This window comes from Carcharodon carcharias, chromosome 7 (assembly GCF_017639515.1).
Source record: "Carcharodon carcharias isolate sCarCar2 chromosome 7, sCarCar2.pri, whole genome shotgun sequence".
Lineage (NCBI taxonomy): Eukaryota > Metazoa > Chordata > Chondrichthyes > Lamniformes > Lamnidae > Carcharodon > Carcharodon carcharias.
In genome coordinates this window covers 31,054,451-31,070,880 of record NC_054473.1, presented here as the reverse complement: position 1 = coordinate 31,070,880, position 16,430 = coordinate 31,054,451, and the positions used below count along the sequence as shown (strand labels likewise).

Sequence of the window (16,430 nt, the reverse complement as noted above, 5' to 3'; positions counted from 1 at the left end):
GTGCAATCGCAGAGATGGGGGACTGGGTCAGCAGCACCTCATGTTGTTCTTCAAGAGCCCGGAGCTGGAACAATCCAGCTCCTCCAGACTACAAAAAACACTTCAGTTTTCAGGCCTCTTCCTCCTGCCCACAACGTTTTACTGAGTGGAATGTCCACAAAGCATAAGCTAACCATTAGGCCATTAAAATTGCATTGGGATCCTACATGCATCCTAGGATCAAAATTTGTCTAATATTGATAAGACACCCTGCAGACTCTGACAGGTGCCCTTGAGCTAGCCAGTGGAAGGCTGCAAGTAAAACCAGTGGAGTAGGAAAGGGACAAGAACTCTACCAACTTAAATTTAATTCTGCTGGGCCATAGGAATTAAAATCTCCCTTTATTTCATTTTTGCAGATAGTATATTATATTATATTATATCACTGTGTTCCATCACTGGAATTCTGTCCAAGTCATCCTTAGTAATCTGATATATTATACATTTAAGAAACAATGGAACAGGCTGACAATCTCACAAATGTAAACAATCTTAAATGGAATTCCTGAACTGCCATCTTAACTTTGGCTAATATTACACTTGTGTCACCTCTAGAGGGTGTTTTTTTTTTTGCCAGAAGCAGTCTGAAACAAGGAGAGGAAACCAAGCTGCAGGAGGATTCTTGACTGCAAGGTTTAAATACTCTCACAGGCAAATCAACCAATGAGTCTAATGGATTGCATCTTCAAAACTAAATATGATTAACAGCAAATACAGCCATTCCAACTGCATGGGATGAATGTGTGGACAAGGATTAATTTAAGAGGGTTAAAATAGATAAAGAGAAAGGTTTGTAAAATGTTTTTGGAATAAATAACATGTTGATTTTAAAAGTAGGTTTCTCTGTGAAGTGGCTCGGTACATCATTTTGTTAACCTCAGAATCCTGTGCTTATCTATTCTGGCATCAAAGTCATCATAGCTTTATGCCTCCTGTTCTAATTTCTTTTAAGCTTCCATGCAACAACTTCATGTGTGTACTTCATACCATATCTGCTGTATACTTGACCACCTCACATCATAAACACTTCTTAAAAATTTCTCTTTTTTGTTTTTTTATCAATGACATAAATACAAACAGATATTAGCTTTCACGCTTTAATGCTGACAGTGCAATGTAAAAAGGGCTCCAGCTATTTCTTAAAGCTTGGCGGTGGTTGAGCTTGCAAGTCAAGTAACTCTTATCTTCTAAAAACATTTGTTTCCCCTCCACCACATGGTATAGCTTTAGCTTAACTGCTTGTCAAATTACTGCAGCTGCCTGATCATATTGGTGATAAAAAATTTTGTCACGCAACTGCCAATTGAAACAAGCCCTATCTACTTGGAACTAGTCACGTAGACATATGACTGAGGGCAACGAATTAAATTTACTACTTCATGCTGACCTGAACATACCACTGAGAAGCAGGTCCTAACTGCTGGGGAGATGTAACTCTCTTACTTCTGAAGGATGTAGAAAAATCATTCGACAACTTTGCAAGTTCATCTAAGATATAAAGGTAGGGGTATTAACTTAAATAAAAGTAAAATACTGTGGATGCTGGAAATCCGAAACAGAAAGTGCTGGGAAAACTCTGCAGGTCTGGAAGCATCAGTGGAGAGAGAAACAGAGTTGAATATGACTCTTCTTTGGAAATTATTAATTGTGTTAACTGTCTGCTGTTTGTGCTATGACGAAAATCTTTAATTTGTTGTTGGATGAACATCAGATGGTTATTATGGACCATCTAAGCTATGAAATGACATGTGTTTATTTACCGAAGGAAAGTAAGAATGAGTAGATTGAACTGCTAGAAAATAATAGCCTCGAAATTCAGGGATGCCTATGTCTAAGTGAGCATGGGTGCAGAGTTCAATTCCTGTGCCCGAGAAGCCCTCAATATTTGGGCTTCAGCCTCACATCCATAATGCAGGAAAACTAAGAAGTGTAGTAGTTTAGCTCAATTATATGTTTCTCGGTCACATTCTCACCCCTTGCATCACTCATGTTGTCAGCGCAACTCACTACCTCAGATATTTTCACCATGGAGCAATTTTTTGTGTTATGATAGTATGCTGTATTGACACTATGGGCAGAATTTTCTGTTTGACTTGCGGGGGTGGGCCCCACACGTCCACACATAAAATAACGCGCGGTGACGTCAGGTGAGTGTCCCGATGTCACCGCGGGCCATCGTGATATTTCGCTGGGTGGGCACGCAATGAAGTTCGACGCACGCCTGCCATTAATTAACGGGTCACTTAAGGCCCTTTAGTGTTCAATTGACACTGATTTTTCAGCACCTGTGCGATCTTCAGGTCAGCGCACGGGCGCAATGGGCACATGGGTAGGAGACATTTGGGCGGGATAAGAGGGCTCAGTGGGATCGTGAATCTGCTCTGTGAAGTATTTATTGTTGAAAGTTTTTCAAACTTGCCTGTGTGATCTGCAGTACTTCAGAACACATCCCAGCTGCTTTTTCTGGACTCTTAACCTTCAGGTCAGCACCCTGCAGTGAGGAATCATTTCTGGGCCTGCAGGTTTCAGGAAGCCTTCCCTTAGCCTGGGAATGGGAGCTGAACTGTCCACTGGAGGCAGCTCCTCTGAGGAGGAAGGGAGGGCTAGAAGCAGGAGGTGGCCTGGAGTGCACAATCAATCTTCAGGGGAGCCACCTTTGGGAGGACAGGTGCAGGCATAAGGGGCACAGGGACAAGAAGTAGTCCAAGGCAGAAGAGGCCGCAGAAGACACCACCATCCTGCTGCCAGGGTTTACAGACAGTGAAGCAGCTACCTCAATATGTCTGAGGTGCAGTGCCGAAGGAGGCTCCAAATCTCAAGGGAGACAGTCAACTATATATATCAGATGATTGGGTCTGAGATCTCTGTGAACTGTGTGGGTGGACACCTCATGCCAGTGGCTCTGAAGGTCACTGTCGCCCTCCACTTCTATGCCTCTGGCTCCTTCCAGGGCTCGGTGGGTGATCTTTGGGGTGTCTCCCAATCAGCTGTCTACACTTGTGTCAAGCAGGTCACAGACGCTGTGTTCAGGCGTGCATTGACCTTCATCCACTTCCGTTGGGACCAGGCAAGCCAGACTTAGTGAGCCAGAGGCTTCGCGGCCATTGTTGGCTTCCCCCGCGTCCAGGGTGCAATAGGCTGCACCCATCAAGGCGCCAGAAGGTGAGCCCGGTGCCTTCGTCAACAGGAAGGGCTTCCACTCCATGAACGTGTAGATAGTGTGTGATCAGAGGATGCTGATTCTACATGTCTGTGCAAGGTCCCCAGGCAGCTCCCATGATGCCTACATCCTCAGACACTCCCAGGTGCCAGGGCTCTTCAGTGCTCTGGCTCGGCTGGATGGGTGGCTGCTGGGTGACAAGGGCTATCCCCTCAGAAGGTGGCTCATGACGCCTCTCCGCCAGCCAAGAACAGAAGCTGAGCAGCGGTACAATAGGAGCCACGCCTCCACAAGGGCTGTGGTGGAGAGAGCCATCGGTCTTCTCAAGATGCGCTTCCTGTGCCTGGGCCGCTCAGGGGCGCACTCGAGTACCCCCCAGATTGTGTATTGCTGAAGTGGTTGCATGCTGCGCTCTCCACAATCTTGCACTGGAAAGGGGGGATGCAGTGGACGACGAAGACGTTGACCCAGTGGCTGCAGCTGCACCAATGAGTCCAGCAGTGAGTCCGAGGATGAGCAGGCACAGGGAAATGCTGAGGGGGTAGACGCTGATCCAGGACTATTTCCAGGGAGGCAGGGGCACATGGGATGCTTTAATCCTATGAGCTTTCAGCTAGCACAACACAGACGGGAGTCCAGGACAAGCCTGGGCTGTAGGCTCCATACTCGACACCTAAGTGCCAGGTTAGCAGCACTGACTAAGGGCCTTGTACATAAAGCTGAAGGTCTAACAAATCACTCATTACATTTTTGTCAACCATACACATGCAGAAGAAACGAGGCACCCTCAGCCATGGTCACACATCTGCATTTAATGTATGAAGCAAAAGAACTTCTCACAAAGAGCAAACAATAGTGTTAACAATCAAAAAGAAATCATAAGGACCGAATCTCGGGCCAACACAAAAACACTAGTGAAAAACCCGTGGTGTGCCTAAGGTGCCTTATGCTTTCTTTACGGGTGCTACGTCTTGGCGCTGCCCCATCACTTAGAGTGGCATCTGAGGCAGCCTGCTGACTCTGCTGTCCTGTTGGCTTCGATGACCTTGGCGGTCGTCCTCTGGCCCATGGAGCCTGTGCTGGCCCCGCCTGAGAGGGAGCTGCCTGTTCCACAGCTGCCATCTCCCCAGTCGTCGCAGCCTCGCTGGATGGCATAGTCATTGGCAGAGGGGTGGAGGAGCTGCTGCCCTCATCCAGAGTGCCCTGACAGGAACCCGCAGAGATAACAGGCAACTGCTGCGCTGACATGAGGTCGCTTCGAACCTCCCTGCTCACCGTGGATGGATGGGCACTGAGCTGGGAAACTTGGTGCCCACACCATCTCCCACACTGGCAGTGACCAGCTGAGGTCTTTGCCGATGTGAGGGCTTGCTGGTCAGAGCGCATCCTCAGGGACCCCTGATGGGTCTCCTGGAGTATGCTGTCCATGAGATTCATCACTCTCTCCATGGAGGATGCTTGATGCTTGGACATGTGGCTCATTGCTTTGGCAATCGTCCACATGAACTCCTCCACCACGGAAACCATGCCAAGCATAGCCTCATGTATCACCCTTGGATGCTCCCGCACACCCGGCCGCATTTCCTGAACCTGCTGCATCACAGACAACTCCAGAGGCACATCATCAGGCACCAACTGAACATGTGCCTGGTCCCCTGCAGTCCTCTGACTGCTAGCACCATGGGCAACCTCTGTCTCTGCCAACTCCCCAAGCAAGTGTGAAGTGCCCCGGGACACTAGCCGATGTTCTAATTCCCACCGAGGTGCTAGTGCCTGTGCTGGTGCCTGCCTCACAGAAATGGTGTGGTGCTGGTGAGACTTTAGGCCCCTCAGGTGTGAGAGGGGGCATTTGCTACTCCTCCTCCCGGCCGTGCTCTGATAATGCTGAAAGGAAGAACAATGACAGTGGATCAGTTAGTGTGCAGACAATTACAAAGTTCATCCCTGTCCCCCCGGCCCATTATACGCTCAACCTTCCAGAACCAATGGTCCAACAATGTTGCAACAGTAACTAATTTTACAATCATAAGTGCTATGGCAGTTGGGAGGACAATGCTGACCTCACTGCTGGCCTTAAATACCTAGCCGTGGCACCCCAGCCTCACTGACACCAGTAGACCTGGGTGCATAGCGCCTCTCCAGTTCAAGGGCCTCCTGCTCGAAGTGGCTTAATATGGAGAACTGTGATTGGCTGCCTCCAGTCCTCACACGCTCGGCCATGTTATAAGCATTCTTCTCCTGAAAAAGAGAGAAGAGCATTGATTATGGCAAATTTCACATGGACTCTGTTCACGCACGGCACACCCCTACTAGAGTGAGACATATCAGGCCTCCAGTGCCTCCTCTCCCCGCTGCTGGATCACTCAAACAAAGATGCTAGGCTTGCTCCCCATCCCCCCACCGCCCCCTTGGACACACTCTGCCTACATCACATTAGAACCACGTGGTATTTCCTCCCATAGCAAGGAGACGCAAGCACGTACAGCGTAGAGGGCAGCAGATGATTCATTGCCTTGCCACCTGAGGCTCCCCTTCCACCACCTCATCATCCCGACCAGGACATGTCCTGGAGTCCTGACTCTGCGCCTAGCTGCAGCTCCTCCAGGTTGCCCCCAAACCAGTCATATGGGACTCAGATCAACACATGCTGTGGGGAAAACTCATCTCCTCATGACCCACTCAGGCTGACCTCAGCATGGGCACTATCTGCTTGCCCACCCAGCAAAGGAAAGTTCCATCAATGATTGAATGCAGTCACGACACTGAGACTTGGGAGGGTGGGGGTGGTGGGGTGGTGGGGGGGGGGGGGGGGGGGGGGGGGGGGGGGGGGTTGGTGGGTTGGGGGGGGCGTATTGGGGGATCCTCAGGGGATAAGGCTACCTGCTGGGCTAAATGACCAATGTCAACATGGTACTCACCCTGCTAGAGCGCAACAAATTGTTGAAGCACTTGCAGTGCTGGATCCAGGTGCACTGCACCACGTCACAGGAGCTCACCACCTCCGCCACCTCCTCCCAGACACGCTTCATCATGTGGGGGGCCTCCTCCTCCCAACTGGGAGGACCAACACCTCCCGCTGTTCTGACACCTCCTCGAGGAGGGCAGTAAGGCAGTCATCAGAAAAACAAGTGCACTGACTCCCCGCTGGCCTGCCCTCCAGCCTGGCCTGCTCACCCAAACCCCTCTGCTGCGGCCTAGCACTGGCCATTGTGAGCAGCCTACAAAAGGCTGCCAGGCCTTGTTTTAAACAGACTGCTGGGTTGCCATTGGACTCGGGGGTCTGTGTACGCCTGCTGCCGCCCGCCCTCTCCCGCTTTCCTCGGGAGTCAGGAAATACGCTGGGCGGGCCTTAACTGGCCCGCTCACGTAAAATGGCGGCACGGACCCGACCGAGGGCGGTGATCAGATCCACGCCCGCTGGCTCCCGCTCCGCCCCTCCTGCCAAACAGAAAATTCTGCCCATATTTACTAATCTAACTAGAATGGGAGGCAAAGTTTTAAGTTATTCAGTTGGGTCTCTGAAGAGGGCGCTTGCTAACCTTTTCCCAAGTGTTTTCAGCAGAGATATGCACTTTTCTGCAAATTTCTAATATCAGCAGCCCCTTTGCAACAGCATAATCCCCAACTCACTGTCTGTATTACCATAGGAGGTTCAGAAAGAAAATTAAAATATTGCTCGGAATTGGAACAAAATTTTCATGGTTGACAAATAGGAGACAGAAGAAGGAAAGGGAAACAATGGCCCTCTTTTCATAACTTTAGACATCAATAAATAGAAAAGTTAATTGTTTACCCACTTCCTGAATTGAATACGTTTTCACTTTTGCTCATTCAGAAAATGCTGACTGTTCTCTCAGTGGCTCAGCAAATTTATGAAGGAAGCTAGCCATCAGCTGGGAAGTCCCACTGTAAATCCTGTTTGAACTGAATGCATCACTCTCTGTGGGGTTGGTGGGAGGGAACAACAATCAGTTAAAAAGGGAAAATGGGGCAGTACACCAAGCAACAAATGTCATTGTTAAAGACTGGTTTATGGTTTGATATGAGTAGTTGCAGTCTTCCAGATGTTAGAATTTTTTGGTAGCTTACCATTTGAAAGAAAGAATGTCATATATAATGACATTGTTGTTTCATACAGATTTCCAGCCTTCAACACATGTTTAGATCAGCAATTCAGGGTTAGATCAGTCCAGTTGCAAAATTGCTACAGATGAGGGAGGCCATTCATGCTATTTTTGTTCACCCACCCAGAATGATCCAGAGGATTGGGTTCAAATTAGTTGCAGTCACACTGCATTCTTCAAATATTGAAGCGACAAATACATTTGATGGCCATAAGTGGGTATCTGACCTGCCATAAAACAGACTGCATAATGCTGCAAAACCAATAAGAGAAAAACAAAATGGCATTTTCACCTATTGTGGCTACCATCATCCTTTAATAAACACAGTAAAGCAAAGGGGGATTTGGAAAAATCTTTTATTTACCTTTTTGATGGCAGCCTCCTATGATCACTTTGGCTGCTGTACTCCTGAAAAATTGTGTGCAATGTGCACATGAACCAATATTGGCAAGGGATCTGAGATAAGTATTAAGACCCCTGATTTGCATTGACAATCAATCTAGATTAAGGCAGGCAGACTGGACCGATACAGGGCACTCTCAACGTTATGGCTTCCAGTGCATACCTGGTATAGGATGAGAGCATGCACAATACACAAATTGTTAGATAGACCCTTCAGCACCTGTTTCTTACCTGAAAAATGGGCACTATGCAATCAAATTTCTTGACTCTTATATGTTATGCCCACAATCTATTCTGTGTCTTGCTTTCTTTGAGCCTCTTGGTCATTTGACCCTGATGTCATGCTTACACCATCATTAATATCATTGTCTCATTAACAAAACCATTAACCCTTTACTCCCTATATCCTCCCCAAGTATAATCTCAACACTGTTTTGTTAAACTGTTTATAAAAATATTTACATTCCCACCATCCCCCACAAAGTCATAATCTCACAAGTTTGGCCTGCCTGGTGTTTTGACCACTCTCCCTGATCTTGTCTTGAGTATACTCGATTGAGGGTGCTGGTCTTCACCCAGTTGCTGGACTTGAGTGTTATTTCTGGGAGTATTATCAGAGCCTTTCTATTCCTTTGGAGAACCCCAAGTGGTGTTTTTACAAGGTATGATTGCAGCTGCTGGGTTTTGTCTATGACAGTTCTTCCTCCTGATGGTCTCTAATCTAAACATTTTTGCAAGGTTCTAATGTAGGTAGTGTTCTTGCTCTATGCCAGCAATGATACCCACTTGGACTGTTCCTCTTTGTGTATTTGCTCATGGCAACTTACTCAGTTACAGTTTTGTAAAGTGGTGTTGGGTCTGAGCTGATGTTGCAACGAAGGAAATTAGGCCTTTAGCCATCTCCTCATCAGTAATTTGGCTAGTGAAAAGCCTTTCCTTAATGGTGTTGCCCTGTAATTGAGTAAGGCTTGTTGAGTGAGGCTCCTTGTTTTTCAGCAACATTTTATGGTTTTTACCCCTCTCCACTTCTCCATTTGCCTGTGGATGGTGTGGCAAACTGGTCGCATGGTAAAATTCATATCCCACTGCAAATTGTCAGAAATGTTCATTCATAAACTGTGGACTGTTGTCCGAGACTACCTCATCCAGAATGCCATGCTTCTGCGATTTTGGCATGGAGTCTGCTGATTTCCATCAGCGAGAGAAATAACCAATGACCGGAAGGTAGATTCTTCCTCTGAAGTCAAACATATCATTCCTAGCCTTTGCCAATGCCTGCGTGAAAATGTTGATGGTAGTCATTATTCTATTGGTTCTTGGCTGTTCGTGATGGCATGGCGAAATGTTAAGGAATTGACTCAGTTTATGAAAGGGTTAAAAATTTAGCTAAATTAAAATTCAGCTAAACGCCTTGGTGAGAAATACATACACTTTCACAGAGACAGAAAAACAGACAGGGACCTTGACAGGCTATTCTTTTCCAAGCAGGGAGTCATACTTAAAGCTGCTAACAAGTACAGCTGCATTACGAAAAACATATTGATTCTCAAGATCCTCAGTAAAACAAAGATGCTTCATATTAAGCCAGACAATGGTACTTTATTCTCAAACCAACAGATTTTCTTTATAATTAGCAAACTTAGTAAACAAAAAGTCAGATGGGAAGAAGTCCACAATAGACTCAGATCTCATGGGTAGAGGTCCAAAATTGAGTTACTTTGGATTGTAAGTATAAGTCATTTTATTGTTTGTTTGGATATCTTATTCATTTTTATTTTTTAACTGGATTCGAGAACTGAAGTTAGTACTCTTAGAGGAATTAATATATGTTGTTTATACACTTTCTATATTTCAATGTAATCTTAGACATATATACTTAAAAATAAATGAAGATTTATTGTACTCATTTAATAGGTTGTAGTCTCATTCTGTAAACCTCATGAACCCTATACATATGTGTATGACTTCTAGAATTCTTAATTGTAAGATTCTAAGTTCTGATAAAGGAATTCTCCAAGAAATTCAAGTCTTTTATAAATATACAGCGTATGTTTCTTCTTGAGATAATTTTGTTTAGTTTAGGAACTCCTTGGTGAAAGATTATTAATCTTAACACCCAATTGCTATTTAGCTTAGTGATTAAACACTTATAATGTTTTAGAATGTCTCTTAGTTGAGGTTTTAAACTAGCAATAAATTCAAAAGGAAGATTTACCCTTGCCAGCAGTGGCAGGGGGAGGAGGGGGTTGGGGGAGTGGGGGTATAAAGATAACAGAATTCTAACAGAAATAAAAGCTTCAATACATTTCCAAATTCCCGGCCATCATACTGATTATTGTGCCTGTGCTCTGCATTTGGAAATGCCCAAATGACCACTGTGGAGCTTTCGGATAATGTCTTCTCACGTCGCTCTCTCAGGATTAGTAGCCTGTCATTGAAGACTCGAAAGTTATCAACAATCATCAGATGTTTTTGCTGTTCGTGGTATTATCTTAACACCTGATTGCTTGGGGTGTTTTCAGGCCAACCGTCTTGGCAATACCTTTGGACCTGACTGCACTCTGTGTCCTTCAGCTGGGCTTGTCTGATCTCCTGGGGCAGAATTTTCTGCCTGTCCGGCGGGCGGGCCCGACCCAATCTCCGGCGGGCGGGGAGCTGATTCCCGCCAGAGAAGCAGGCCCTTCCGCCATCTTACGGGGGCTGGCCAATTAAGGCCTGCCCGGCGTGACGTCCGATGGTGCGGGTGGGGGGGATTCCCCAAAAGCGAGAGTGCGCTCTTTTGCGCATGCGCACGAAAGAGCACACATCTCCCTGAGGCTAAGTGCTGCCTCGGGGAGATCGCTTCCACTTCAAAAATATGAAAAATAGAAAAAAAAATCCCTAACATGTTGCCCCTCATGTAACAATGTCACATGAGATGGGACATGTTCATAATGTACATTATAACTTTATTAAACTTTTTAAAACCCTGCATGAAACCGCATCCTACAGGTGGATGAGGTTTCATGTTTTCTCTATTTGCCACCAAGGCTCCTGGCCTGCCTGGCAACCTTAAGGTTGTATAATTGACCCTGTCAATGGCCTCAATTGGCCATTGACAGGTCGGCGGGCCTGCAGCTGATTTTGCTGCGCTCCTGCCTTCCTGAAAATTTAAATGGGGCGGGATGACGTCAGGGGTTCCACCCGACGTCATCCCCCCTCATTTTATGTGTCAGCGAGCAGGCCCCGCCCCCTGCTCGCCAATGGGAAAATTCTGCCCCTGGAGTTTGTGTGCAGAGGCCGGTAGGGTACCTGTTATTGATGAATAATATGCTTCCACCTCAGAGATAAGTGTCAAATGATTTTCTGTAGCCTGGTCAACTGTAGCTCCCGACAGTGGGTTAGCAGTTGTCTGACTTTTCCCTGGCACGTGCAGAGCTGCAGAGCCATAGTACATGAGTCTTAGCTGGAACGTTGTATTCTTGGTGACATCTTAGCAATTTTCTTGGAATTCAGGAGGGTGAGCAGAGGTTTATTTTCCTTCTCAACTCTAAATTGTAAACCCATTAAGTAATCTGAAAAATTTTTGCAAGCCCAGTCACCAAAAGTGCTTCCTTTTCAATCATTGCATAATGTTTTTCAGTTTCTGTCAATGATGAGAAGCACAGTAAACCAGTTTTTCCCTGCTGTCCTCCTGGATCTGTAGCAAGATGGCTCCAAGCCACGTTGCTGATGCATCAGCTGCCACTAATATTGGCAGTCATACTGAGGCCATAATGTGTAAGCGCATCCAAAGAGATGAGCAGCTCTTTAATCTTGTCAAAGGGATTGTTCTGCTCAACTCCCCAATACCACTGCTGAACTTTTCTCAGTAGGTCTCATAAATGTTCATTGAAGGCAGACAGATTGCGCATGATTTTCCCCATCTGATTGACTGTGCCTAAAAATCGTCATATATCAGCAACAGTCTTGGGCTGTGGAAATTCTTTCATCACCTTGGTCTTTTGGAGTCTACTGTTATCCTTTTTTTTGGTGCATAATATGGCCTAAAAATTTGATGATGGTCTTCCCAAACTCGCACCTTTCACTCAGGGTGAGGCCTTCTAGTTCAAGCACTTTTAAAAGCTCCTGGACTGTATGGTTCTGTTCTTCATTAGTAGCACCATGTAGCAAATAATGCCTTCTTTGCCTTCAAGGGTGTTGGGCATAGTGCTTTGAAAGATTTCTGGTGCAGAGGATACGCCAAAGGGAAGTTGATTGAACAAAAGCGACCAAATGGAATGGTAAATATTGCTCAAGGGGAATCTGCCATAAACCACTTGATATCCAGCTTCATAAAAAGAATGCTTTTGGACAACTTCGCCACTCTGTAATCAACAGGGGACATAGAGTATATCTCACCTTGAATAGCTTTATTTAGCAATGTCAGTGTCAGAGCCTGATTTCACCATTAGGTTTAGGGACTATAACTAGGCTTGAGCACCATCTTGTTGGCACTGTAACAGGAGACACCAATCCTTGATATGGCATCCTATCAATTTATTCTTTGACTTTTCCAATCAGCGGGTGTGATGCCCTCCTAGGGGTAAATAAGCAGTCAGGTTTGGCATCTGGGAATAGAGTGATATCATACTCACTTTTGAGCTTCCCAGTCCCTGGAACAACCTAGGAAATTCATTCATAAATACGGTTCCATTGTCATATTGTACTACCTCATCGATGCTTTGTAAAAGAGTGAGACCTGAACATACTGCCCTGCAGATCAAAGAAATTTGCTGATTCTGTACGAGAAAGAGTTTCATTAATTTTTTTGTCTTTAGGGTTGTAGTGATCTGGCCCTTCACTTTTACGTCTGTGCCTCCTGGCCATGTAACTTTATTTTTGATGGCTGGATCTCAACATTATTAAACCAGTCCAATTTGTCTGAAAAGACTGTGATCCCAGCTCCTACATCCAGTTTAAATTTTGATCTATAACCTTTGACATCCAGCTCTACACACCAGAACTGCTTATTAGGATCTTTTATTTCCCCCAGGAAATCTTCATCCTGACTGTCTGTATTTCCAATTTGCTGAATGTTAGAATAATGAGAAGCTCTTTCCCACTCTCTTCTTTTCAATTGTGCTTTAGATCTGCAGAACCATTTAAAATGTCCGGGCCTGAATTTTTCGGTTGTCGGGCACATAATATCGGCGAGCCTGGGAGGGGATGGGAAATGGGCCACTGACAGCAAGTGGCCTCCAGCCATGATTTCACGCTGGCTGGCCAATTAACAGCCAGCCAGAGTGAAATGCACACTGAAGTGCTCAGCGCTGCCGGAGTCGGGGCAGGAAGAGGGCAGACGCTGATGTAACTGAGGGTGTGGGTGAGTGCTTCAAGAGAGCTCCTGAAGGCAGACAGCTGCCTCATGGAACTGTACACCTCCACACACTAAAGGGCACGACATGGAGCTGCAGACCTACACTAAAGGGCACAACAAAAATGCTGCAAAATAAGTCCATGCAGCACAATCAAGCATACCTCACAAAAAATCATTACCCAGATATCTCTTTATATTTTATTTTTTTTCACCGAGATTTTATCCTGCTCTAGATCGAGGTTTGAGCAAAAATGTGAATGCGCCCTGGGAGAATGGCCCATTCATCAACCCAAGGCCTGACTCCCAACTGCCTCCGCCATCCCAAGGCCCGACTCACAACTACCTCCATCCCCACCCCCAAGGCACGACTCCTGACCTCTCCCCCAACCAAGGCCTGACTCCCCACCTATACCCCATACCCCCCGCCCCCCCAGGCAGTCCCAACCCTCTCCCACTGCTCCCGCAGGTCAGACTTGGCTTCCATCCTCCCACCTCAGCCAGACGTGTTCCCTCCCCCCATCCCCACCCCCAGCCCTGCCGCACCACCAACTCCTACCCATTAACCTGATACACTTACCTTTTCTCTAGCTTGCCAAAGACCTTTAAATCTGCTGGACCTTTAAACAAGCCTGGTTTATAGCAGCTAATTCCGTAGAAAAAGGAGGCATTGATTACTTACCTGCAACCGAGCTGCCCTTGACGGTTGGCCCCAAAAGCGAGTTGCACTGCACAGATCTTGCCCAGCCAGCGTTGGATTGGCAGGTGTGATAGGATTGCCTGGATTTCCAAGTGAGACCTTTTGAGCGGCTCAAATGCCTCTCCATCAGAAGTTACAGCCCAGTGATGATCTTCACAATAGTTAATTGGAGAAAATTGCAGCTCATCCAAAATTGGATGTCGGACAAGCTGTCTAACAATTAAAGACAGTGGAGGGGCCAAGAGAGGTAATGGTGAGAGAACATGCATACTGAAATTGAAACCATGCTTTTGGAAAATATTGCCAAGGTGCAGCCAGTAGACAGGAAATAAGAGAGAGAAAAGGATAGATTCTTAGGGGGCACGAGAGGAAACCATTCCGGAATAGGAAGAAAAGTCATTGCAAATGATTCTCTGGCTACAAAGAATGGAACCAAGCAAATGTATTCCTATGGGGGTGGACAACAGTTGAGAGGCTTTGGAAGAGGATGGAGTGGTAAACCCATGTCAAAAGCTGCAGACAGGTCCAGAAAGATAGTTTATCTTTGCCACAGCCACATAGGATGTCATTTGTGACTTTGGTAAGAGCTGTTTCATTACTGTAGCAGGGGCAAAAAACAATAAATTATGAAGCACAGAAAGTGATTTTTAGTCCATGTTGCATGACAGCAGAAAAAAGGTAAGCTCAAAGAGTTCGCATATTTTTGAAAATTTGTCATGTTCGACAGATACATACACAAATGTATAAAGAAAGTTTTATGTATTCTATATTATAAACATTGTTTACTGATCTTGTTCTTTCTCTTTTATTTGCTTTCAGAATGCTGGCTTTCCCAGGTTTAGCCATTTTGTTTCTCCTGAGGTCTTCCAGTGCTGAACTATGTCCAGAATCCTGCCAGTGTAAATCTGTTTCTCATGGTATGATAATTAACTGCAGCTCCAGAGGCCTACAGGAATTACCATTTATTCCAGAAACTGCAACAGAGCTTTATCTGCACAATAACTTACTAACTACAGTTTTTCCAGGTGCTTTTGACAAATTGCAGAACCTACAGGCTATTAGCCTCCACAACAACACCTGGAACTGTGATTGCCATATTGCATACCTTAAACAGTGGCTACAGAACCCAGCAACAATGGTTCATTCTAACATCACCTGCTTCACTCCGACTTCTATTAGAATGAAGCCCGTGGCAGAACTAAGTGGAAGTGAATTTTCAAGTTGCCATCCCCATAACCAATACCGATGTCAGAACTTATACTTTGGAAGCATTGCTGTATTTGTTATCTTTCTGCTTCTCCTTGTCTTGATGATGTTTTCACTCATCTGTGTCAAATCAAAAATTTACATATTTACTCCAAATACTGATTTAAAAAAATTTGATTGCATTCCTTTAATAAAGCAAAGGAGAGCCACAAGCTGCATACAAGACAAGAGGAGATCGGAGCTGTCAGGGCTTGAGTCAAGTATTGGGTGGTCATGTGATGACTTGATAGAGAAACCCTTTCTCCCTGACAGTATGGAAATTTTGCCACAGATATTAAGTACACTGCATACAAATCATAACATTAAAATTAAATTACACTGAGCCAACTGTGTATTTTTTAATGACATGTGGATTAACATTTTAAGGACAGTCTGAAGTGTGCATATGCCATTTCTTTAAATTTATTCATGGGATGCGAGCATATATTGCCCATGCCTAATCACCCTTAAGAAGGTGGGGGTGAGTTGTTATCTTGAACTGCTACAGTCCTTGAGGTGTAGGTACACCCACAGTGCTATCAGGGAGTTCCACGATTTTGACCCAGTAGTCGTGCAGGAAAGATGATATAGTTCCAAGTCAGGATAGTGTGTGACTTGAAGGGGAACTTGCAGCTGGTGGTGTTTCCATGCTTCTGCTGTGCTGTTCTTCTAGATGGTCACAAGTTTGGAAGGTGCTGTCAAAGGAGCCTTGATGAGTTGATGCAGTGTATCTTGCAGATGGTACACACTGCTGCCAGTGTGCACCAGTGATGAATGTGTAAGGGCAGATGGAATGTCAATCAAGTGGGCTGCTTTCTCGTGCATAGAGTTGAGCCTCTTGAAGTCATTCAAGCAGCACTCATCCAGGCAAGTGAAGATATTCCATCACATTCCTGTCTTGTGCCTTGCAGATGGTGAAAAGGCCTCGGGGAATCAGGAGTGAGTTACTCACTGCAGGGTTCCCAGCCTGCGACCTGCTCTTGTACACACTATTTATATGCTGGTCCAGTTAATTTTCTGATCGATGGTGACCACCCCCGCCCCCATCCACAAACCCAGGATGTTGATGGTGGGGGAATCAGTAGTTGTGATGCTGTTGAACATCAAGGGGAGATGGTTAGATTCTCTCTCTTTGGAGATAGTCATTGCCTTGAGGTGAGAATGTTACTTGGCACTTATCAGCACAAGCCTGAATGTTGTCCAGGTCTTGCTGCATGTGGGCATAGGCTGCTACAGTATCTGTGGAGTTGCAAACACTGTGATTCGCAAACTCCCCTGCTTCTCACCTTCTGACCTACTGTCTCCAACTAGAGTGTCCAAAAATCTGGATCAAATAGATCAGTTGAATGATTGACAGATAAAAGTGCTAGTTGTAATTAATCATGGAAAGCTGGAACAACAGATTTATAATGCTGAGATGAAGGT

The 16,430-nt window shown here is 45.7% G+C and overlaps 1 long non-coding RNA gene across 1 annotated transcript; it reads left to right on the top strand.

Annotated features, from left to right (window-relative positions):
* The first annotated feature begins 1,371 nt into the window (after nucleotides 1-1,371).
* LOC121279674 lies at nucleotides 1,372-15,346 on the top strand. The gene is made up of 2 exons (XR_005943467.1): nucleotides 1,372-1,540; nucleotides 14,580-15,346. It is a non-coding gene; the product is annotated as an uncharacterized LOC121279674 (long non-coding RNA).
* Nucleotides 15,347-16,430: the final 1,084 nt, after the last annotated feature.